The sequence below is a fragment of the Cervus elaphus genome, chromosome 33, assembly GCF_910594005.1.
Source record: "Cervus elaphus chromosome 33, mCerEla1.1, whole genome shotgun sequence".
Taxonomy (NCBI): Eukaryota; Metazoa; Chordata; class Mammalia; order Artiodactyla; family Cervidae; genus Cervus; species Cervus elaphus.
This window is the reverse complement of record NC_057847.1, coordinates 75,387,909-75,413,760: the sequence shown is the minus strand read 5'-3', so window position 1 is coordinate 75,413,760 and position 25,852 is coordinate 75,387,909. Positions and strand designations below refer to the sequence as shown.

Here is a 25,852-nt window from a genome sequence, read left to right as displayed (position 1 = left end):
GTCAAGTGGGCCTTAGGAAGTACAACTATGAACAAAGCTAGTGGAGGTGATGGAATTCCAGTTGAGCTATTTCAAATTCTGAAAGATGATGCTGTGAAAGTGCTGCACTCAATATGCCAGCAAATTTGGAAAACTCAGCAGTGGCCACAGGACTGGAAAAGGTCAGTTTTCATTCCAATCCCAAAGAAGGCAATGCCAAAGAATGCTCAAACTACCATACAATTGCACTCATCTCACACACTAGTTAAGTAATGCTCAAAATTCTCCAAGCCAGGTTTCAGCAATACGTGAACCGTGAACTTCCAGATGTTCAAGTTGGTTTTAGAAAAGGCAGAGGAACCAGAGATCAAATTGTGGACATCCTCTGGATCATTGAAAAAGCAAGAGAGTTCAATAAAAACATCTATTTCTGCCTTATTGACTACGCCAAAGCCTTCGACTGTGTGGATCACAATAAACTGTGGAAAATTCTGAAAGAGATGGGAATACCAGACCACCTGACCTGCCTCTTGAGAAACCTGTATGCAGGTCAGGAAGCAATAGTTAGAACTGGACATGGAACAACAGACTGGTTCCAAAAAGGAAAAGGAGTACATCAAGGCTGTATATTGTCACCCTGCTTATTTAACTTATATGCAGAGTACATCATGAGAAACGCTGGGCTGGAAGAAGCACAAGCTGGAATCAAGATTGTCAGGAGAAATATCTATAACCTCAGATATGCAGATGACACCACCCTTATGGCAGAAAGTGAAGAGGAACTAAAGAGCCTCTTGATGAAAGTGAAAGAGGAGAGTGAAGAAGTTGGCTTAAAGCTTAACATCCAGAAAACTAACATCATGGCATCTGGTCCCATCACTTCATGGCAAATAGATGGGGAAACAGTGGAAACAGTGGATGACTTTATTTTGGGGGGCTCCAAAATCACTGTAGACGGTGATTTCACCCATAAAATTAAAAGACACTTACTCCTCAGAAGGAAAGTTATGATCAATCTAGATAGCATATTAAAAAGTAGAGCCATTACTTTGCCAACAATGGTCTGTCTAGTCAAGGCTATGGCTTTTCCAGTGGTTATGTATGGATGTGAGAGTTGGACTGTGAAGAAAGCTGAGTGTGGAAAAATTGATGCTTTTGAACTGTGGTGATGGAGAAGACTCTTGAGAGTCCCTTGGGCTGCAAGGAGATCCAACCATTCCCTCCTAAAGGAAATCAGTCCTCGGTGTTCATTGGAAGGACTGATGCTAAAGCTGAAACTCCAGTACTTTGGCCACCTCATGTGAAGAGTTGACTCATTGGAGAAGACCCTGATGCTGGGAGGGATTGGGGGCAGGAGGAGAAGGGGATGACAGAGGATGAGATGGTTGGATGGCATCTCCGACTCTATAGACATGAGTTTGAGTAAACTCCAGGAGTTGGTGATGGACAAGGATTCCTGGCATGCTGTGATTCATGGGGTTGCAACAAGTCAGACACGGCTGAGCAACTGAACTGAACTGAACTCACATGTTGTTTTAAGAAAACTATAAGAAATCAATCTCTAAATCCCCGGACTATACTTAGACAACTTTATATTTCTACTATTTCATCTATCTTATGTTCGTTGTTCTAGGATCCAAAACTATTCTTTTGAATAAACAAAATTCACCAAGACCTGGGCTCACTTTTCTTCTCCTCTCAATTCCACCCACTCTTTCTGGCTGCACACTAGGGGTTCTTCACTCTTCCTAGATCCCCTGCTGTCCTTTCCATCCTCTGAGCTTTTGTTTGTCTTTCTCCTTCCTAGAATCCTTTTCATGTCATTTTACTCTCTCATGAAGGTTCTCAGCTGCTGTGCAGTCTTTGGTGATAACATTTCTTCGGCCCTGTAAAGCACTCTATCTCTTTTAGAACCCTCACCAGGTGCATCTTCTTTGTGCATCTTCCTCTTCCCGAGGACTTGAGGGGGAGGGTGCTGCCCTATTGCTGTATCTCTCACAGCACTGCTCAGTTCAGTGGTGTGAGCATGAAGATGTCCATAAGTGCCTAATAATTAAGAGTAACACAGGATTCTAAGTTAGGAAGATGAGGGAATGAATTCTCTTTTCTTTAATTGCGAGCAACTTGAGATGGAATTTTCCCTGGGCCTTTTGACAGAAACCAAAAGAAAAATCAGGAGTCTCATTCTTGATTAAAAAAAAAAAAATTTGAGATGCACAAACACACATTCAGTCTTACACAAAGTGTCAGGTCAGTCTACAATGTAGTATATAGTATGTGGGTGGGTAAATATCTAATAATAATTTACTGGAATTAAAGTCAATAACCTCTACCCCCTTGTACATTTCCACACTTAGAAAGTTGACAAAATATATGCAATTCTACCACCATATAGGAGCTTCCTAGGTGGTGTTAGTGGTAAAGAACCCACCTACCAATGCAGGAGGTGTAAGAGATGTGGGTTCAGTCCCTGGGTTGGGGAGATCCCCTGCAGGAGGGCATGGCAACCCACTCCAGTATTCTTGCCTGGAGAATCCCCATGGGCCGAAGAGCCTAGCAGTCTACAGTCCATGGAATCACAAAGAGTCAGACACGACTGAAGTGACTTAACGTGCACCAACATATAAAAATTCTAGATAACATACTTTAAATATTTAATTTATATATGAGCATAAAGAATAAAAATAGATTTCCTGGTATCAGACAAAAGAAGACTTGAAGATAGCACAGTCAGCTTCCATACTCACGTAAAGGAAGTTGGGAATGCATTGGAAATGGGAATTTAACTAAGAAATCAATGCTCTTACAAGGAAAGGAAATTTTGGAGTTAGATACCTGCAAAACAGGAATTTGAAACTGAAATTGCAGCAAAAAGCTGAGACCAAAAAGAGTTGCCCTCTGATGGATCGGGGCCTACGGAGGAGTTCACTGCCCCAGGGAACCATGAGGTAACTTTTTGCTGCCTCAGGTCACTGTTGGCAAAAGAAATGTCCTTTGGGAAATATAAACTCCAAGTGTATAAAATCAAACTTTGCATTATCCACATGCTTTGGAACACTCCAACTTGAGATGTTATTTTAAAACCTGGACCCAGCCCAGTGATTCTTCAGAGCACCTAGCAGATGTATCATGCATTCATGCTGCAGGAACATTTTCTACCAAAGGGAACAGGCCCTGGAGGAGAAACAGAGGTAAATATGACTTTATACCCATCCTCAGAAATTGCAGACTGGATGACTACTGAGAATCATAACATCAATCTTGAGGCTGAATGCCTTGCAAATGTTTTTAATAGTGTAAACCACAATAAAATAAACATATTTGGTATAAGGAAATAGAGAATTAAAGGTATGTAAAACATCATGAAATGGTAGAATATCATGGAAAAATAGGTGGATATGTAAAGAAAAACAGTAAAATTTGGAAAAAACAATTATTGAATTTTAAGAATCAATGAGATATAGAAATCTGAGTGAAGGGCATGCTATTATCTCTGTTATTTTTTTTTTTAAGATTTTTTGATGCAAACCATTTTTAAAGTCTTTATTGAATTTGTTACAATACTATTTCTGTATCATGCTTTGCTTTTACTTGGCTTCGAGTCATGTGGGACCTTAGCTCCCTGATCAAGGTTTGAACCTGCAACCCCTTATGTTGGAAAGCAAAGTCTTAACCACTAGACTACCAGGGCAGTCCCTCTATTCTATTTTTTGCAGCATCTTGCAAGTCCTTTTTTTTTTTTTTTCAAGTATTTTATTTTGTTATTATTATTATTTTGGCTGTGACTTTTAGCATGTGGTATCCTTGTTCCCCTACCAAGGATCAAACCCCCACCCCCTGCACTGGAAGCATGCTGTCTTAACTACTGGACAGCCAGGGATATCCCTGCAAGCCTCAAATTTAAGTTGTTTAAAAAAAAAAAAATCAATGAGAGTTCTGGTTCAAGAGGGAGATGAAGGGAGATTCTGAACCCACAGACACACTGACCCTATAGCTACATATGGAAAAATTTCCTCTGCAAAAAAACCCCTAAAAACTGATGGAAGGACCTTTTCACATCAGGAAGTGAGAGGGGAAGCACAATAAAGCGGGTGAGAAGGCCAAGAGACCATCTTGCCATAAATCTCAGCAGCAGGGCAGGAAATTAGAAACCTGGAATTTCTCCCTGAAGAGAAAGGGCTCATACCTCATCAGGCACCCTAACTTTGAAGACCAGCCCCTGAGAGGAGAGCACCCCAAAATCTCTGACTTTAAAGACCAGTGAGGTTTTCATTCATGAGATCCAAGACACTGTGGCAAATGGAGGAATGTCTGTTACAGGGCCCAGGCAGGGACCATCAGGTTCAGAGTCCAGCACAGAGATAGCTCTTAGAAAAGCACCCAGACTGTATATACAAGTCTCATTTCCTAATTGTGAGGAATTAGCTGAAGGGGCAGGGGCACCTGTGGTAATAGTCTCCAGGGAACAAGGCTGGCAGGCAGCATCTTCATCCTCTCCTTCATCCTTGAGGAAGTTGCAGGTACCAACCTTCTGCCCTTACCCCCCAAAAGCTGCCATCTTTATGCTCCAGCTTGTGGGTACTACCTTTAATTCTTTTTTTTTTTTAATTTTCCTTTTGTTCTTTTAATTTTTTTATTTGCCTTTCTCTCCTATTTCTTCTTTCCCTTCTTTTTTTCTTGTTTCTTTTCTTATGTATTTACTGAGTTTTCATATTCCCTTTCTGCCTCCCTCCAGCCAGTGGGGACCATCCATGCTCTCCTCCAATCTTGTTGAAGCTTCAGGTACTATCTTTTCTTTTTCTCTCCTGCAGATACCACTTTTATGTTACAGCTTGTAGGTACAACTTTTTTTTTTTTTTAATTGTCTTCCTTTTTTAAAATATTTCTTTCTTCCCCCATTGTCTTTGGCCCAGGATCTCCTGGTTAAGGAAGAACTTACATGTGTCTGGTGTCCTAATTTTTACATCTGGTGACTTGATTTTTTGTGGTCTCCATGTAGGGGCCTGTGTTCCTGGATCCCCTGGGATTGTAATCATCAGAGAGATAGTTTTTGGATGACTTCCACACTTAGGGCACTGTGCAGATAGTTGACTAAAATACACCACCTGTCCTTCTGGGAAAGACACCCATTTGCTTGTCCAGGGGCTCTGGCCTGTGGGACAGGCTTTTGGTTTGGCAAATATACAGATGCCTATGAAGGGGCTGGGGGCTTCTCCGGTGGCTCAGAAGTAAAGAATCTGCCTATAATGCAGGAGAGACAAGTTCGATCCCTGGGTTGGGAAGTTCCCCTAGAGAAGGAAATGACAACCCACTCCGGTATCCGTGCCTGGGAAACAGAGGAGGTTGGCAGGTTGCAATCCATGGGGTGGCAGAAGAGTCAGATGACTCAGTGACTGAACAACAATAATACGAAAGGGTTGGGAAGGAGTGGAGCCCAGGGAATCCAGCATTTGTGCTCTCCTTCGGCCTCATTGCAGCTCACCAGTAACGAAAAGAAAGAAGCTTGTTGCTCCTTCTCTGGTGCCCTGATAATGGGGATGCTGCAAGAGACCAATTCTGTGTTGCCCAATTCTGGTGGACGGCAGACCACAGCTAACAGGTCTCCCATGACCCTAACCAGCAAAGAAAGAGTTCCAGGCATAGCGGAGTACTAGGCAATAGAAAGAGGAGCTCAGTCCATCTGGAAGGACGCTTATTAGATTATAGCTTATGATTACAAGCAGCCTGAGGGGCAGGCTTCTGATTAGACACACATCTAATGACTGTAAACATTTCCGGAGAGCTCAGAGGGTAGGCAATATCTTTTCACTTTCCCTCTGCAGTGCTCCAGAGTGCCAGCAGTGATCAGAGGGGAGCTCATATAATTTAATAGCAATAATAACAGTAATAATAATCCATTTTAAAAATGGGCAAAGATTTCTCTGGCAGTCTAGTAGTTAAGACTCCACACTTCCAATGCAGGGAATAGGGGTTCAATCCCTAGTCCAGCAACTAAAATCCTACGTTTAGCATGGTTTGGCAAAAAAATAAATAAATAAAATTAGAAAATGGGTAGAGGTTCCGAATATACTTTTTTTTTTCTAAGAAACACATATAGATGGCCCCCAGTTACATAAAAATATGGTCAACATCATTAATCATCAAGAAAATGGAAATAAAAACCACAGAATATCACCATATACCTTTCAGATTAGCTATCAGCAAAAAGATAAGAAATAGTAAGTTTTGGCAAGGATATGGTGTTAAAGAGACCCTTGTTCACTGTTGTTTGAATATACATTTGTTCAGTCGGTATGGAAACTGTATGAAGGTTCTTCCAAAGATTTAACATAGAACAGCCACTTAATCATCTGTGTAAGTGAGATTGCACAGTTTGTATCTTCTCTTTTGACTTGTTTCACCCAAGTATTTCATAAGACCCAGGCAATACATGTACTGTGTTAAGAAGTACCACATTGAAAAGAATACATCCTTGTAGATGATGAATATTAAAAGGTCATCATCAGATGCAGGGTTATGGGTTTATCCTGGATTTAGCTGACAAAGATAGTAGTTTAAGACAGAGAGTTTTGACATTTTTGGAATCAATTCGTTTCAACATGCTGGCATTCATTTCAGTCAAAAGACATGAAGGAACTTGGAGGGTAGGAGTAAAATTACTTCCAAAATGTGGCCACTGATCTTCCTTTTTAAAATTATTTAGCGGAAGCACATTAGATGATTCAGTCTAACCTGCCTTTTTGTTGATATAGAAACAATGAATTTACATGGTTTGACATTCTTCAATGGGCCAGATGCCACTTGAACTCCCGGGTGCTCCTGTAGTACCCAACTTCCAAATTATTGTTAAATGCAAAAATATATCCATCTAAGACCATGGGTTTTATAAACTACAGCTGTCATAAAGAAGACTTGGTGGTGATATTTCCAGAAACAATTCTGTTCTAGCTAAATCAACATTGTTATCAATATAGAAAAACTCATTACTGCTCTATGAAATATTTCCATGTTGAAGGTCTCTCAAGTAGGGCAGAATTAGATGTTACAGATGACCACCCATCTTGGAAGACTTCTCTCAAGGAGCAAATAGTCAGCAAAAGTCTTCAGTAAGGTCTATGCTTATTATTAGGGGACAACAATGTATATTAGTTAAGATTAATAGGAAGGGGCACTAATTAATGAAGGAAATTAGCACCAACATCCATTATTTCAATGGATCATCTCAAAACATTCACTCTTGTTTAGACTTAAAAGCATTCCTGTTCCTGCGAGTTTTGGTGGTTTTATTCCCATTTTACAGATGAGGAAACTGAGCTCAGGTAGTTTAAAGATGTAACCAGTGTTGCAACAAGCTCATGTGACAGTGCAATTGGATGAAATGAAGTCTGCTTCCCTCAGAATCTCTTTCTCTGCTTAAAGCATTGTGTCAGATAGCGCTTTCTTCTTGGAAACATCTTCAGTAACATGTGCTTTCTCTCCCACACACATATACGTCTTTGGCGGTAGGCTACCTTCCTGATTGCTCTCATGTTGGGATAATGTTAGAGTTGGTATTGCTCACACACACAGCAGTAGGCAGTGAACGTGCTGGGTGATCAATGAAAACCATTTTGGGTTTATGGATTCTCCAAGCGTGGCAATGGACGTCTATAAGTGATGGGGTCACTCTTTTCTTCTTCATGCTGCCTTCTTCTTGGCTGTAACTTTATGTAACGTGAGCACAAAACTACTTATTTGAACTGTTTGAGTCCCCACTGATTAGCACTGCTCTTATAATTTTTTTTATTTTATTTTGACTGTGCTGGGTCTCTGTTGCCATTTATGGGCCCTTCTTGTTGAGGTGCAGGGGTTCTAGAGCATGGAAGCCTAGTGGTTGTGGTGCATGGTCTTAGTTGCCCTGCAGCATGTGGGATCTTAGTTCCCAGACCAGGGACTGAACCCTTGTCCCCTGCATTAGAAGGTGGATACTTAACCACTGGACCACCAGGAAGTCCCTGCTATTTTAAATGTTTGTTACCAGTTAATCACAGGCATGGTGCTTGGCTAATAATTCTTTACTTGCTTTGCACAAAGGCAAAGCAAACAAAAAAAATTCAATTAGTATCTCCAATTCTTTTATTAATATTAACTCTGGGAGGTAATAGGACAAGTGAAATTCATGCACCAGCTAATTGGTCCAGACAGAGAGTCCACATTTCTTACTTGAACACCCTCATTTTGCAGAAAAAGTTCATATTTCAGTTAGACTATAATCAATATATCACCTATATTAGTCTCATGTCAACATACAAGTGTTCATTATTAAGCAGATTCTGAAAGGTTCACTGAATATTGCACTTTGAAATGTGTGTCTGGTGCCTGGGAGCAATTTCCAACCTGTCTTCTGGGAACTAGGACACAGTTAAAAGGATTTAGGAGTTGAAATATCTCACTTCAGAAAATCCATTTCAGCAATTCACACATTAAGGAAATGGGAAATGTTTCTTTACCAATTTCACTGGCATTCGATGGGGGAATCCTCCAGTAAAACACAGGCAATTTTCTTCCAGTTGTTATAGCAATAGATGTACAAGGGAGTGCTTTGTCCTTCTCCACCCTCTTCCAAATATGGAACTGCACAGTCCGTCATGGCCACTGTTTATTCATCCACATTCCAAGAACAAGTTTCTTTTAATCGAATTATAGTAAAGCCAGTGACGATTGTGCATTCAGTGAGTGTCAGACTTTTGCCAAGAACTTTAAAATGCTTTATGCTGTTTAGTCCTTGGACTTCCCAGGTGCTGCAGTGGTAAAGAATCCACCTGCAATGCAGGAGACAGAAGTTCGATCCCTGGGTCAGGTAGATCCCCTGGAGGAGGAAACGGCAACCTACTCCAGTATTTTTGCCTGCGAAATCCCATGGACAGAGGACTGGTGGGCTATAGTCTATGAGGTTGCAAAGTAGTCGGACACAGCTTTGTGACTAGACAACATTTAGTCCTTATAAGAAAAAAAATGCAGTTGCTGTCACTATGTGTAATATGCAGCCATGGGAATTTGGAATGGTTATGAGATCTGTCTAAAGCCACATGATTAATATGGTACAAACTTGAATTTTTGATCCAATATTTCTCAAGCTAAAATTTATATCCTTAACCTATGAATTATATTACCAAGAAAATGACATTAATAGCTGACATTTTTGTGTTCTAAACACTGGTATAAATGTTTTACATATATTGACTTATAATTTTTTAAAATATATAGAAGCATGACTTTCAACAATAAGAAAAAATGCACAGTTTATAAATTTATTCAAATCAGCAGCAAAAGTACCAGTAAAAATGATAGAGCTAGTTCCAAGAGCATTTGAGGAGGAACTGGGAATTCACAGCATTAAAAAAAAGAAAAAAGAAAAGTTAGAATAAAACTGGATAATCCCATATATGGCAATAAGAATATAATCCTGGAGTTTATCTTTACTACTGAAAATAAATTTGCAAGTTAGCATGCAACTTCACAATATTGAGCTCTAGTCAAATGGCAAATTATAAATTCAAACCCAAATACATCCTCCAAAAGAAATATTTTATTGGGATTACTGTAAGGTAGTATTATTTGATATTTAAAGAGTTTTTGCCTAACCATCACTACCTTATTTAAAAATTTGAGATAATTTTTCTTAAGAATTTTCAAAAGTAATAATGATGTTGTATACATTTTGTTATTTACAAGGTTTTCCAAAAGATGTATTCTGTAAAACTGAAAGATTGCAGAACTTGAATGGAACCTGGGTTAAACTGTAAGTAAATTAAATTTGTATCTGATTATGTCACTTATTTTTCTCATATCAACTCACTAATATGGGGATTAAAATTGCACAACTGAATTATTTTTCTAATTTTAGCAATTAAGTTTGTAGGAAACTCCTTTAGTGGGCGTGTATTTGTTGGAGTAGTACAATAATCATCTATTTTTTTTTAAATTGTGAATAATGTCTTGATCCAGACACAGGTTGGAAAATAATTTCCAGACATGAGACAGAATGAGAGGGAAATAAAGTTTATTAGAGTGGGAGATGCTATTAGTACAGTGGGCCAGCTCAGGGGAGAACTGACATTGAACCGGGGTCCTTAGTCTCCTTTTATAGCCAGGGTTCAAGGAGTAGGATAGGGGTCTTGCCGATTGGATGAGGCGTGTATACTGGGTAGGGGAAGAGTAAGGCAAATACTTCACCCTGTGGGGAAGGGGAGACAGGTTACAGTGCTCAGGAGGACATGAAATCCATTAACAATTACAACATTAATTACATTGCAACTTTATTGTCATGTAATGTAATTACATTACAACATGGGATGATAAGGGTCTGGTTTTTCCATTCCTGCATTCCAAGACCCCTCTTGGTTTTATCTGCTCTTTTGTCCTTGGATTACCACAAATAATAGTGGCTTAGATGTTGTAATATATAAATTATAATATCTTAAAATTTGAAAATCAGTGGAAATAATACTTCATCTCTTTGTTACTTTTCAATATACACTTGTCCTTCTATCAATCAAGTAAAATAATGAACACAGATACCATTGTTCCTGAAATGGAAGATAAAACATGTACACAAGCTTTGATGTAAGCCTGCCACCACAAAATTCATGTGGTTCATTTACTAAGAATAGTCTTCACTAACAAGGAGAAATATTTGATCATGTTAATACAGCAAGATAAAAATCAGTTTCACAATGGTAGATTCTTAGCAGCCAAGATTTAAGCTTACACTACCAGTTCTGTCACTTTACATGGGAAGCGTAGCTGTTTGGGAATTTAACAGTCCATTTGGGGGCTCACACTTTCTCTCTCCATGCGGAGAAAGAGAGTTGAGAAATCACATTATATTCGATAACTCAAAGGTGCAGGGCTAACATAGGCTTTAGCACAAAAGCTAATGGATATATATCTAAGACATTTGCTTGCTTCAGGTTCTGAAGGCCTTATGCATCCACTTGCAACAAGGCTCTCCCCTCTCCTGGTCAGTCCTTGGAGAAGCAGCTGGCTCTTTGACTGTTAAAGCTTTAGTCACCATTTGCTTGCCCTTCCCCGCTGCTTTTTTAAAGTGATTTTGCTGTTAGCTAAATTACTGTTGTCCGTCAGGTTAACCCATTCTTACTCTGAGCAGGCTCTTTGTCTTTTACATGTACAAAGCCCGTAGAACTTAACTCTTAGGGGCAAACGTGAGGGGCTTATGCTGTTCTCTATGCACAGTTCCTAATTTCCATTTCATTGATGGAGAAACTGGAGGCGGGAAGAGAAGAATGACTCATCCAAACTGAGTCAGTGTGGAATAGAATTCAATCCAGTTTTCATAGAATCACTTTTTAAAACTGTTGTAACCACGCGTTCCGGGAAACAAACTCACTCAGAAGGACAAAGCAGATAGTGGAGTGAGTTCATTACACCGGCGGGCCCAAGGCAGAGTCTCCTCTTAGCCAAGGACCCCGACCAGCATTTGTGAAAATCTTTTATACCCCATGTGTACGTGTCCAAACCCACCACCCCAAATTCCTTGAGACTTACATAAACTAAGGAAGGCCAAGTCCCAATAACCCCATCACTCATGTGCCGTGTGCTCAGACAGTTAAACAATTAGCCAATAATCAATAAGCATGAGGTTACACTCCGACAGGTACAGAAAAATTGATGGCCTGTCTGGAGGAAGGGGTGATGAGTGTATGTGTTCTCTTAGGCGATGAGTAACCTGGATACGATCTTCAAGATTCCCCAGAACAGAGGGGGTCTTATCCTTCTGTTGTCGTTTCCATAGACACTAAACACAGAGTCCAGAGTCCATTGGAGAGGCGGCCGAGCATGGTCAGCATGGACAGGCCTGAGATGGAGTCCAGGCCCTGTGAATTCCTTCTTCAAAACCACTGTTTCACACTGTCCCACAGCAGACCTTTGGTAGCTGTGGTCCCAATTTTCAATTATTAAGGTGGTGGTTTAGTAGCTAAGTCGTGTCAAACTCTTGTGACCCTGTAGACTGTAGCCTGTCAGGCTCCTCCGTCCATGGGATTTGCCAGGCGAGAATACTAGAGTGGGTTGCCATTCCCTTCTCCAGGGGATCTTACCAACTCAGGGATCAAACCCAGGTCTCCTGCATTGAAATCAGATTCTTTACCATCTGAGCCATCAGGTAAGCCCTCTTAAGAGCATAAAATAAACAAATGTTGAGTTCAGTTTATAACATGCCGATGAGCTTATAGCAATGATGGAGATCATTACTAATAACAATTGACAGGAAAGTAGAAGGAGCCGGGCTAACAGCATTGGCAGGAACCTACACCTCAAAGGTGAATCAGGGCATTATTTCCATTTTAATAATGGAAATTTACCAGTGATTCTGACGGAAGTAGATGGTTTTGCTTTTCCATTCTTCCTGACCATGACCTACAGTGTGTAGGGGAGGTTTGCCATTGATAACATACAAAATAGTTTGTATGATCTAGAAGATTCATTGTTCTGCCCTCTGTGACCTCCAGACTTTTTCCTCACACTTCATCTCACACCAGGAACCACATTCATCTCTCCAAGCTCATAATACTCTGTATAGTCCCACTACTGTCTACCCTGCCAAGTCCAATTGGCATGCCTTTCTCCACCTTGTCCACCTGGAAAATGTTTTGTAATCTTTTAAGATTTAGAGCTTAAGTGTCCCCTCAGCTATGAATCCTCTCCGAACATGTTCCCAGGAAGATTTATCCATATTCTGCTCTATTCTTACACACTTCTATGATGTCAACTCTGTGACTCATTGCATCACTCTCTCTTTCTCTCCCCAATTTAAATTAAATTCATAAGGATATAGATTAAGATCTGATTTCTAAACAAAACAAAGTCAATTCATATTAAATTGTTGATAAAACAACAGAAATCTGTGAAACAGATTTCTGGACATTGCCTCAGTGTTTTTTCTCTCCACTTCCTGCATTATCTTCCAGGGATTTAGGAATATTTTTTGTCCTTCGTCCTTATATTTCTGTACCTAAGAGAGTTCTTTGCTCTCAGTCAAACTTACGATTGATATAATAAAAAGTCTCACATTACATTTCTTTCTCTGTTCATCTCAATAACACATGTTATAGAATATCTTTTGTGATCATGTTGTTTCACATAACAGCCCTGAGGGAAATAGAACACTGATCATTAGTGGTTTTGATTGTGCCAAACTGTGTCTTGGTCTCTTAGATTATTTCGGCTTTGTTCATGCATTTTATCCTTATTATGAACAGTGTTGAAAACAACACATTTCCAAGTGTTAAGGAAAACAATTTATAACTTAGAAATTGGAATAAATTTGATCAACCATAGGTACAAGTACACCTAAGAATTACCATTTACTGAAATGTACTTTATTCAAATCACTATTTTTTTAATTAGATGTGCCAGACAATGAAATTGCATGTTCATTTATCAACTTTTTTGCTCGTAGAAATGCAAATGCAAGGCACAGAAGGTTACCCTACGAGATATGGTTTCTTGCCCTATAGGACATGTAACAGATCTTTTCTTATTCTGACATTCCTTACTAAATTGCCTATAACTACTCAGTTCCTTAACTATTCTTTGAACTACCATTCCCTTTTTTACTCTTCATGTCATTAATTAATGAATTAAATGACATCTTTGACAAGAGTTTATTCTGTATTTAAAGAATAATTTTTAAAACTTTTTGAAATTATATACTTTAAAACCCCTCCTTTTTTCTGGGGTCTATTGTTCAGAAGGTCAAAAGCATTCAGAATGATGTCTTCATTCATGTATTTATTTCTAGTATATTGCAACTTGTTGCAGCTTTGTGTGGTTAAGATAATTTGCAAAGAATGCAATCTAATTTCAACAAAAATAACTGCTAAAAAATATACTGTAATTTCAAGAGACACCTGCAAGGAAACTATAAGGATTATAGTAATGTTCTAAACCAACAATAAAAAAGTAGCAGAACTGATGTTTTAATTCTATAGTGAACTCTTCACTTGAAATACAGAGGTTGAAAAAATGAGGATGTAATCAGATACAGCAATAAGATCAGCAAAAATACCTAAAGTCATAAAATCTACTTGAAATATGGATACAAATCCATAGTCACTGTTATTAACAAGAAGATTATTTAAGTAAATAATGTATAAGTTGTTCCTTGGTGAAGGTTTTTTTTTTTTTTTTTAATGTATGACAATCATTAAAAACAGTATCCTTATAAATTAAACTTTGAACCAAGTCTTTGAAATGTTATATGAAAAATGTTACTAAAGTGTTAAAAAATAATTAAGCAAAAACAATCACACATATGTATACTTCATATATATGTGAATATAATGTATATAAACACACATCCATTCAAGCTGAAAGGAATTTTGAACTTAAAGACATTAAACAACATTTCAAAACATTTGATTTCAACTTTATATTTTAAAAAATTGTCTTGCGCATGTTTTATATGGTTTATTTCATATGAGGAAAATAGGACATGCATATAATATACAAATGACTATGACTCTATTGGAAGTCCTCTAAAATTTTGTTTCTTGGTTTGCATTACTTAACAGGTGTGCTACTCAAAAGTTTGGAGACCATTTCTCTGAGCCTAAGATAAAGAGATATAAAAGACAGAAGACAATGCATAGTCCTGATGGTGAAGATTGGTGGACATAAAGTGATAGCATCAGAGGCACCAGCACCTTCCAATTATACCTAGGCTCCCTCACATTTGTCTTATTCCCACACCTTACCTCGTGGTCTGCATAACAACCAGAGCAGATTAGACTTGCTTTTCCCAAAATTTGCCTTCACATGCTGAGCTCACTGCAGGATAGAAAGAAAAAACAAATTCATAAGGATGCTATACACATTTTTTTTGTATTGTTTTGCTTTTATTATAATTTTATTCTCTTTATCTTCCTGACTTTTTTCTTTCTTTGTCCCTAATTTTTTTTTTAATACTAACAATCAAAGTTGTTCTCCATCCCCAAATATTTGTTTTCCACATTCTATTTCTGTTACAAAAAGTGCATTTATAAGTATACATATATACTTATATATGTATATTTATATAAGTATATGTATATCTATATCTTTGTTCCATTTGCCAACTCTTTACCTTTCAAAACTTGAGTTTAACATCCCTCCATCAAATGTGTGTATGTGTTTGTATGTGGGTTTCAAAAACATTTTCCCAAGTTAAATCTGAAATCAACAATGAGGCTTATGTTGAAGAAAAGCTTTGGGGAATCATAAGGATAGTCATTTAAGTTGAGAATATGTAGATTGAGGAGGGTTAAAATCAAAGTATCTTACTCATGCTTAGGAAGAAACAAAAAGAAAACCATTAGAAGATAATGAGAGAAATGTATGACATAGAATAAAGTCCAGGAGATGTTCTCACACAAAAGTTAAAGGAAGGGACTCTTTTAAGAAAGAGGGATAGCAAAGCACTAGAGAGGTCCAGAAAATGGAGAGATGTCTCAAAATATTTTGAAAATAGAATTTAATGGTTATTTTAGTAAAAGCAACATCTGTTCTACAGTGGACTAGTAAGTAAGGGGAAGAGGAAGACATGGAAACTGAGTAGACAGGGTAATTTCAACTTCTCAAGTAAGGAAGGAATTAAATAGGGCAAAGAATAGAGTCAAAGACGGAAATTAGGAAGTGTTTCACTATAGTTGCTGTTTCAATTTTTTGAGAAAACTGAGAAGCTTCTGGATGAAGAGAAAGCATAGCATATGTTAAGAAAGAGGGTGGAAGTAGAAGGGGGCCACATGCATACCCTAAAGGAAGAGGCATATTTTTCAAATGTGGGAAGAACATAAGAAGATGCTTATTCCACTAGGATAGAAAGAAAACAGAAGAATGAGAAGAATAAGCAGAAAACTGAAAAGGTCTTCTATCATAGATACTTTCTGATTTTCTCAAAAGCTTCCTCTGATTTCCATATTTACCTATAAGTATTCATATAAAGTTACTTAATTTCTTCTTTCTGTAATCTCTTCTTGCATATAAATTTTTTCCAGTATACTCTAAATGCTAATTCTTGATTAAAGTATCTTCATACACAGCCCCCTTCCTCAATTAGCTATGAATTACCTGAGTATTTGACTTGCCATATTTGTTCCTACATGTTAAGCTCTGTGCAAAGTGTCTGCCTTATTTTAGGCTCTTAATTTGAGCCTTAGTTCAGAATGATATGTAGAAGAGTGTAAAATACATTTTTCAAGGCTTGTTAATATATTGTTAACACTGTTAAAATTCTTAAAAATCAGATATTTACAGCTAAGCAACTTATCAGCTGAGAAAGTGGTTTAATTTTGTCTATCTGTCATCTACCCATCTATTCACTCATTCATTTAAAGATGAAAGATTCCAGATGCCCAGGTCCCTGGGCCCCTGAAAGTTATTTATAGGATAGCTCATCTGATTTATGGGTAAAGGATAAAGCCTATTTTCCTTTCAGATATGAAAACTCAAAATTTGACTTTACTAGGACATACTCCAGTCAAGTAAGCTAACTAAACTAGAATGAGTTCAGTTCAGTCACTCAGTCGTGTCCAACTCTTTGTGACCCCATGAATCGCAGCACACCAGGCCTCCCTGTCCATCACCAACTCCCGAAGTTTACTCAAACTCATGTCCATCGAGTCAGTGATGCCATGCAACAATCTCATCACCTGTCGGCCCCTTCTTCTCCTGCCCTCAGTCTTTCCCAGTATCAGGGTCGTCTCAAATGGGTCAGCTCTTCCCATCAGGTGGCCAAAATTTTGGAGTTTCAGCTTCAACATCAGTCCTTCCAGTGAACACCCTGGACTGATCTCCTTTAGGATGGACTGGTTTGATTTCCTTGCAGTCCAAGGGACTCTCGAGTCTTCTCCAACACCACACTTCAAAAACATCAATACTTCAGTGCTCAGCTTTCTTTATAGTCCAACTCTCACTTCCATACATGACCACTGGAAAAACCATAGCCTTGACTAGAAGACCTTTGTTGGCAAAGTAATGTCTCTGCTTTTTAATATGCTGTCTAGGTTAGTCATAGCTTTTCTTCCAAGGAGCAAGAGTCTTTTAGCTTCATGGCTGCAATCACCATCTGCAGTGATTTTGGAGCCCAGAAAAAGTCAGCCACTGTTTCCACTGTTTCCCCATCTATTTGCCATGAGGTGATGGGACCAGATGCCATGATGTTAGTTTTCTGAATGTTGAGCTTTAAGCCAACTTTTTCACTCTCCTCTTTCACTTTCATCAAGAGGCTCTTTAGTTCTTCACTTTCTGCCATGAGCGTAGTGTCATATGCATATCTGAGGTTATTGATATTTCTCCCGGCAATCTTGATTCCAGCTTGTGCTTCCTCCAGCCCAGCGTTTCTCATGATGTACTCTGCATATAAGTTAAAAAAGCAGGGTGACAATATGCAGCCTTGACGTACTCCTTTTCCTATTTGGAACCAGTCTGTTGTTCCATGTCCAGTTCTAACTGTTGCTTCCTGACCTGCATATGGATTTCTCAAGAGGCAGGTCAGGTGGTCTGGTATTCCCATCTCTTTCAGAATTTTCCACAGTTTATTGTGATCCATACAGTCAAAGGCATAGTCAATAAAGCAGAAATAGATGTTTTTCTGGAACTCTCTTGCTTTTCAGATGATCCTGCAGATGTCCACAATTTGATATCTGGTTCCTCTGCCTTTTCTAAAACCAGCTAGAACATCTGGAAGTTCACGATCAACTGGAATATTTCTTATATAATTGAGTCAATGCCCTTAAAAACAAAACTTTTCTAAATCAAAAGGTAATGCAATAAGAAGAGGTGAACAAATAAAATATTTAGCTAAAATTGGAGTTCTTTGGTCTGTGAGAATGAATCATTATCTGGAAATCAAAATCATTAAAATGCAGTTAAGGACATTGGTGAAAAAATTTAAGGAATATAGTAATTTAAAAGTAGCTTCTTAAATGAAGCCATTATCCTTCAAAGTCTAGCTATGCAAAACAAAAACAAAAAACAAACCTGTGAAACAGAACTTGATTCAAAGATTTCCTTGTACATAGTACATGGCACCAAGAATACAAAATAAAGTTCAAAAAGCCAGTGTTTTCATAAATGAGGTCATAAAGGATTTCATGTTTTTTCTTTATGTAAAACTAACAAAAGAAGCCCAGAAAGTAATATTAATTATACTTAAATAGTTTTATTTTAATCATTATTACTGTTAGAATGCAATTGCAAATTAGAAAACACTTTCCAGACAAAGGAAATTTATATGAACCAAAAAATCCTTGACAGTATTTTTCTAATAAAAAGGATTGTGTGATTGTGAACATATATTTTCTTTTACCAGGACAACTATTGGAGTGAAATGTAAGAAGAGCTCATTATTATAAATCTGCCTAAAAACTGAATTCAAATTGACTGCTGGCTATCTATCCGAATTCACAGGAAGTTGGAAACTGGTTCTACTAGTCACTACAGAACTAGTTCTGGGAAACATAAACCAATCATCTCAGAATTGCCCATTCACAAATGTTTTAAAAGATCTAAAACATCTGTGCAATTCTTTCTTTTAAATGTGGAATTGTGAAACCATTATCTCTGAACTATTTATTAGGTATCCAATTAATATAGTAATATGCATAAGCCCTAAATGTACAGTTTTGTAAATTTTTACAGATATATAAAGTACATTGGAAGGACTGATTGTGACGCTGAAGCTCCAATACTTTGGTCACCTGATGTGAAGAGCTGACTCATTTGAAAAGACCCTGATGCTGGGAAAGATTGAGGGCAGGAAGAGAAGGGGACGACAGAGGATGAGATGGTTGGATGGCATCACTGACTCAATGGACATGGGTTTGGGTGGACTCCGGGAGTTGGTGATGGACATGGAGGCCTGGCATGCTGCGGTTCATGGGGTTGCAGAGTCAGACACGACTGAGCGACTGAACTGAACTGAACTGAAGTACAGAGATGGATAAAAGGGAGCATTTCTGGCAGCCCACACATTCTCTCGTAAGCCCTGTAATTTAATTTTTCAAAAACCTCCAAATACTTTCTAACTTCTAACACCATATGTTCAGTTCAGTTCAGTTCAGTCACTCAATCATGTCCCACTCTTTGTGACCCCATAGACTGCAGCATGCCAGGCTTCCCTGTTCATCACCAACTCCCAGGGCTTGCTAAAACTCATGTCCATCAAGTTGGTGATACCATCCTTCCATCTCATCCTCTGTCATCCCCTTCTCCTCCTGCCTTCAAGCAAGAGAGTTCCAGAACACCATAGGTGATATTTGTCTATTCTTAAGCTTTATGGAAATAAAGTCATGCATATGCCCTCTGTTGGGTGTAACTTATTTGCCATTTCATATCTGTGTGACCCATCTTTATTTTTTCACTTATTGTTAATGGACATTTTGGTTGTTTTCAGGTCTTTTATGAGTATTCTTTACATGCACAGTTTATGCACATGTTTTTAGGGTATATAGACTCTTTTTGTAGGTATGTACATCCCTCTGTTTTGAGAAGAAATGCTGGATCATAAAATAACATGCTCATCTTTACAAAGTAATGTATATAATGGCCACCAGGACTCTGATTTATATAATCCTTGTCTATAGTACTGATAGTTTGCAATCACAATTTAACATACAATTTATTTTTTTCTCACAAAGCGCAAAGTATGTACATTCAAAATGTATGTAGGCATTCAATGTGTATCTACTTTCAAAACTTTCAAGTGAAAGAAGACTTTAAAATTTGCAATCACATAGAAACACCAGATAACTGGATCATATTTTGGCAGGGCATTTCATCAGTGACCCACAGAAAATAGAGCTGAAATAGTTTCATTTGAAGTCATCATTTTGACCTTTTCAAAGAATGATTTGGCTTTTAATCAGAAATCTGTGTTTCATTCTGAACAAGGAACACATCATCCCAATTCAGCTATTTCCATACAAATGAACTACTTTCCATATCATAAGATTAATAATGAAAAGATTTAGACTCCTATAGACCTGTGTTCAGACAGAAGACCACTCTGTTCTTGCTGAACATGAAGTGCGTCCAGTGTGTTTGAAAGTTAGACTCCTGCAGTGCCCTGAAGGGATAAGGGAATAAATGCTTATTGGCTATGATTAACCTGCACTGTGTCAATCACCCTTGAATTTATCAAGAATAGTTTGCCTTAAAAATGTCCATCTCAACCCTATTGTAAATGGAAATAATAGAGAGCAATTTAGGACAAGCGCAATGTAAATGGAAAGGGAAGGGGATGAAAAAAGTATAATTTTTTAGTTTGTATATATGTGAAATTGTAGGTTAGAAGAGTTCTCTTATTGATTAGCTGTGTACACTTAGACAAGTAAGAATTTCTTTAAGCCTCAGTCTTCTCATCTGAAAACATCATCCATATAATTTCTTTGCAAGAATATGTGTCAAATATAATAAACTAGTTATCCTATAAATGCAATATATTTTGTCGTGTTATTACTATAATGATTATTTTATGCTTTTTCAAGCATTTTCTAATTTTATTTTAATATTAAGGATATTTTGAGGATGAATAGAACATACAATATTATTACCATGTACAGAGAGGAAGTTCTGTCCTGGCTTATGACTGAGTGAGAGAAATAGGACAAAGGTCACTCACTTCTAGTTTACTTCCTTTTCTCGCCCATCTTTTTTTCTTTTAATAAATTGATTCATAAGTGCATCATATTTCCATCTTATTGGGTATAATTCTGTGTGTCCTTCAAAGATTCTCATGCTTCCCTTGTCAGTAAACACAAATCCTTTATAAAGGAAACTTTTTAGTTAGATGCTTATTTCTCCTCCATTGCTGCTTAGCCACTGTTTAACTTTTTTCCCCTTTCCTCTTCATCATGTTTTTAATCTTATCCTTTACTTATAAAACATATTTTGAACTGAATGAACTGATGCTGATTATCTACATTCTTTCTTGTACCAATTCCTTGCCAATAAAAGGATTAACAGAAAGAAGACAGGCTAGAGGGAATGAAGGGAGGGAGGAAGGAAGGAAGCAAGGAAAAAAAAAATTGCTAATTTTTCCATTAGTTCTACTCACCAAAACCATGTTTCAGAGACTCAACATTTAATGCAACTCTTTTCCTGGAGGTCCTGTGGTTCCCAGTGTAGTTGATTCATAAACTGGCAAGTATGGTTCTATTTCCATATTTTCACCATGCCTACTCAAGTCAATGACATGGTTTTCAGGTTTTATGTTCTCACGGCTGTATGATGGCTCTTATTCTTCCAGGTTACCACAGCTTTATGCAGCCAAGTCCAAGGACAAGATGAGGAGAAAAAAAATGTCACCCTCAACTAGTTTTAAACAGGGATAGGAGAGTTTCTTGGGGGCTTTACTTTTTGTCTTATTGACCCAAAGTTCACCCCAATCCCATCCTAAATCCTGTTGTGAAAGGTATAATAATCATGATTATCTTAGATGAATCCAGATTTACCTCTTGGGCTAGACATGAATACATACTCACTTGAAAATTATGTGATCTTCCCCAATACTTGAAAATAAGGTTTTGTTTCAAAGGAAGAAGATTAAACACCTTTTGCCCTGGGAGCTGACAGTGCCTGCCACTGCCCTCTCACAATGAGAGTTGGGTGTGTCACAGAAGTGAGAGGTTGCCAAATTTCCTACTGACTTAATGTCGCTTGTTCTTTACTATGGCCTGCTGAGTGCAAGCATTAGTAAGTGCTTTACCTTGGTTTGCTAAGAATAGTGTTTTCTAATATTATTTCTTGACCTACATAGCCGAGAGACCCTGGACAACTTATTTGCCCTCCATGGTCTGTGTCAGACCTAAAGCATGGTGGCTATGTGGACTCTTGTGATCTGTAGAAATATTTTCCTTCTCTTCCTCTCCTTTCTCTTGCAGTACTTAATCTTGTACGAGTCCCATTTTGGTGAGTGCCTTCTGGGGCACTAGTTTCAATTAGCAGCTTTTCACAAGCTATTGCTTCAAGTACTTTTTTTTCTTGGTCTTATTATTAAATTATAAGTCTACTACTATTGGTGTTTTTGAAATTCCTCTGCCAGATAATCTATTATAATGCTTTGCAAGTTTATGTTGTGTCCCAGCAGAGATGCCAAAGAGAAATGAGTTTTCCTTGTCACAGAAATTCAGTTTCAACTGCAGGGAAAACTGGCTGGAAAGGTTATTAGCCTCTGAGTTAGCTACTGAGAAAGCTTTGAAGTTATCTTCCTAAGAGATCTTTCATAAAAGGCTAAGTGTGCCTGTGATGATTTAGAAATTTTTAACTGTCTGGAAAAGAAAAAGAAGAGGACTCTTAAGTTGTATGCATCCTGATTATTCAAAGCCTCTAAATCTCTGTAAAACCTAATGATTGGCTAGCTTAAGAGAATTGCCAAAAATCTGGAGGCCTACAGAGACATGAGGGTAATGTCAGGTTACCCTCCCCAAATGCCGAAAGGTACTTAATCAATAAGGCTGTGTAAAGTGGCCATGGCTGCCCCATGTTTCTCTTGGAAAGACACTCATCCAGGGAACATCTCCTATCTCATTGAAACCATTTAAGAACTATGTGCAACAAGTCCCATCCTTGATGGTATGCAAGTCATTAGAGCAAATTTCATCTTTTCAATCATGAAAGTGTTGTGTGCATTGAAGTAGGGCTAGTGAATTTGAGATACAAATCATAGTACTTTGAGGAAATCCTTTTAATGCTCTGAGACTCATTTTCCTCATTTATGAAAGGCAATAACATCTTAGAATACTATTGTAAACATGAAATTCTGTAAATGCATGAAACAATCTGTGGTCCCTATTAAAGTTACTTCTTTTAGTTCTATTTCATGTCTCAGTAGCGCTGATAATAGACTAGAAAGTCACAGAGCATGATCCTTAGAAAATACAAATTTGAGACGTGTCATCCAGGTTGAAGATTGCAATCTCAGGGTAGCAAGAGGAGGGAAAATGGGGTGTGAAGCAGGGGGAAGAGAGAAACAACAACAACTACAAAGCAGGTTACAGAAACTTTGGGTGCACAGTCTTGAGAGAACACAAACCATTGCTTGATTCCATGGTGCATCCTCCAGAAAGACCCTGTGAAGCCACTGGGACTACAAACAGTCCTTTAAAGACAGCAAGGATAGAGGTTGTATCTGCTGGGGCCTGCATACCTCCTATGTTTCATCTGACAAGGTTCGCTCCCAAGTGATTGATTCCCCACACTTTTAGGTTGGGTCACCCAATTCCTCCAGGTGGCTTCTAGAAAGTCAACTTCCAAGGTCAAAGTTTCATCTGAGCCACCTGACTTCTCAGATTTCAGAAGTAGAGAGAAGCCAGGGATTCCCTATATCTGCCATAGTTGAAGATCATTGGGGTCGGTGGAAGTCACATTGGAGTGTAGCTTTGATAAATTCCCTTGGGAAGATAGGGCAGTCAAGCTCATGAGAGCTTATGGAATTTCTTCAGGTTGTTTCCATTTGGAAATAGAAAGAGTCGAGGATGAGAGTGTATTCGTGTTAGGTGTTAGCATAATGAGTGTGTTAATGTTAGATGATTAGTTGTATACTCAAATGCCTAAAAATCTAGTTTTGGAAATAAAAAGGTAAAAATTTCAAAGCATACTATTAGTAGAAATTTACTAACCCAGATAATAAGCAAACTAAGATCTCAGCAAACAGAACACTATGATGAAGGGTAATCGGGAAACATATGGACTTGACCCAGTCCAGAGAGAACAGGTAAGACTTAATAAGCTGTGATGCAGAAAACAGGGACATAGAAGCTAGGTCAATCACATAGGCAAAAGTGAGGCTATCAAGAAAGACTATGTATTTCCAATTTCTTATAAATAAATATGACTGGTGAGATTGGAACTGAGCAGGCCATCTATGGGGCTTCCTTGAGACAAGACATTCCCCCTGCCATGTCCTCAGCCTGTCTCTCGTGTGTAGAAAAACTTTAGCCTCCTAAGGCTTCCTCTATTTCCTCTATTTCTAAAGAATGGATTTAATCAGAGAAACACAAAAATGCAAAAGCAAAGGAAAATAGTCAGGCAAGACAAAATAATCAAAATTTAGCTATCAAACAAAACCAAGACCTTCCTCTTCACTTTCTGCCATTCGAGTGGTCTCATCTGCACATCTGAGGTTGATATTTCTTTCAGCAACCGTGTAGAATGGCCTTCCCCAGTTCCTCTGGGATTTTCAAAGGCACATCTCCCACACTCTGGATATGCAGTTCTGTCTTGTATAGGACACTCCAATGCCTTTAGCAGCTCTGCTGTGTGCTTACCAGATGGCAGAAGCATTTTTCACTCATTGGGACAAACAAGAGTGTGCCTTTAAGTTTTCAAATGCTTCCTTAGGAAACAGAACAACTTCTAGCTGAGAATCTTATGTGATAAAAAGAAAACCTAAATCATAGCTTCATCTAGAGATTAGCGCAGCAGTGAATCAAGAGAAGCAGAGATTGTGAAGAGGTTTATGAATAAATACCACTGCTGATTCTGCTCTGACTCCTTTTTCTGCTGAAAGCCCTTCCAGGCCCAAACTGGAATACCTAGAAAGCTTCCCATTTTCAAAAGCGGTTTGCTGTTCAGTTCATCTGAAGTGTAGGTCTGCAGGGCAGCATGGGACCAGAGAACAAGAACAGGTGAGAAGGTGAAATTGGCATCCAGATTTGACAGGGTTGATGGAGCCACTCATAACTGAGGATCTTGCTCTCTCTCTCTCTATTTGTATATACCAAATGCATATCTATATCTACCTATCTGTACATGCATATATATGTATGAATATATACTCATATTATTTTGCATGAATCTTACAATGATTATTTATACACTTATTTGTTATGTGTGAGATCAAGGACAGAACAATAGAAGACATTTCCCTCAAATGTTTGCAGTTCTTCTGCAATTGCCAAGTTCATAGGACCCATGTCATAGTTCAGTTCAGTTCAGTTCAGTTGCTCAGTCGTGTTCCGACTCTTTGCAATCTCATGAACCACAGCACGCCAGGCCTCCCTGTCCATCACCAACTCCAGGAGTCCACCCAAACCATGGGAGATGAGTACAAGGGTCCAGTAGTTTGAGCATTCTTTAGTACTGCCCTTCTTATTTCAAAAATAAGATCAATTAATGAGGTCACAATCTGAATAAATAAATAAGTACTTCAAAAAAGTTGAACATTTACTCAGATGAAGTTTTTGATAATTTTGTTCCATAAACACAATATTTGCTGAAATTCACCTTTTAGATGATATGCTGTTTTATTTGCCCTTTGGAGGGAGTATAGAGAGCATTTAGAATTGAGACTTAGTAACCCTGGGTTTTATTAAAGTTTTGGCCATCCATACCTATTGCAAATACATTGGTAATAACTGGAAAATATGTCCTGTTAGAATACATAATGAAGTTTTATAATCATCATATTAAATCAATGGATGTATTTTCGATTCAGTCAGATCAGTTCAGTCACTCAGTTGTGTTCGACTTTTTGCAACCCCATGGATTGCAGCACGCCAGGCCTCCCTGTCCACCACCAACTCCCAAAGTTTACTCAAACTCATGCCTATCGAGTCAGTGATGCCATCCAGCCATCTCATCCTCTGCCATCCCCTACTCCTCCCACCTTCAATCTTTCCCAGCATCAGGGTCTTTTCCAAGGAGTCAGTTCTTCACATCAGGTGGCTAAAGTGTTGGAGTTTCAGCTTCCACATCAGTCCTTCCAATGAATATTCAGGACTGATTTCCTTTAGGATGGACTGGTTGGATCTCCTTACAGTCCAGTGGACTCTCAAGAGTCTTCTCCAACACCACAGTTCAAAAGCATCAATTCTTTGGTGCTCAGCTTTCTTTA

General features: G+C 38.3%; 1 pseudogene; it reads right to left on the bottom strand.

Annotated features, from left to right (window-relative positions):
* Positions 1 to 1,804: 1,804 nt before the first annotated feature.
* Positions 1,805 to 25,852, bottom strand: part of LOC122688531 — a 53,508-nt pseudogene continuing 29,460 nt past the window's right edge.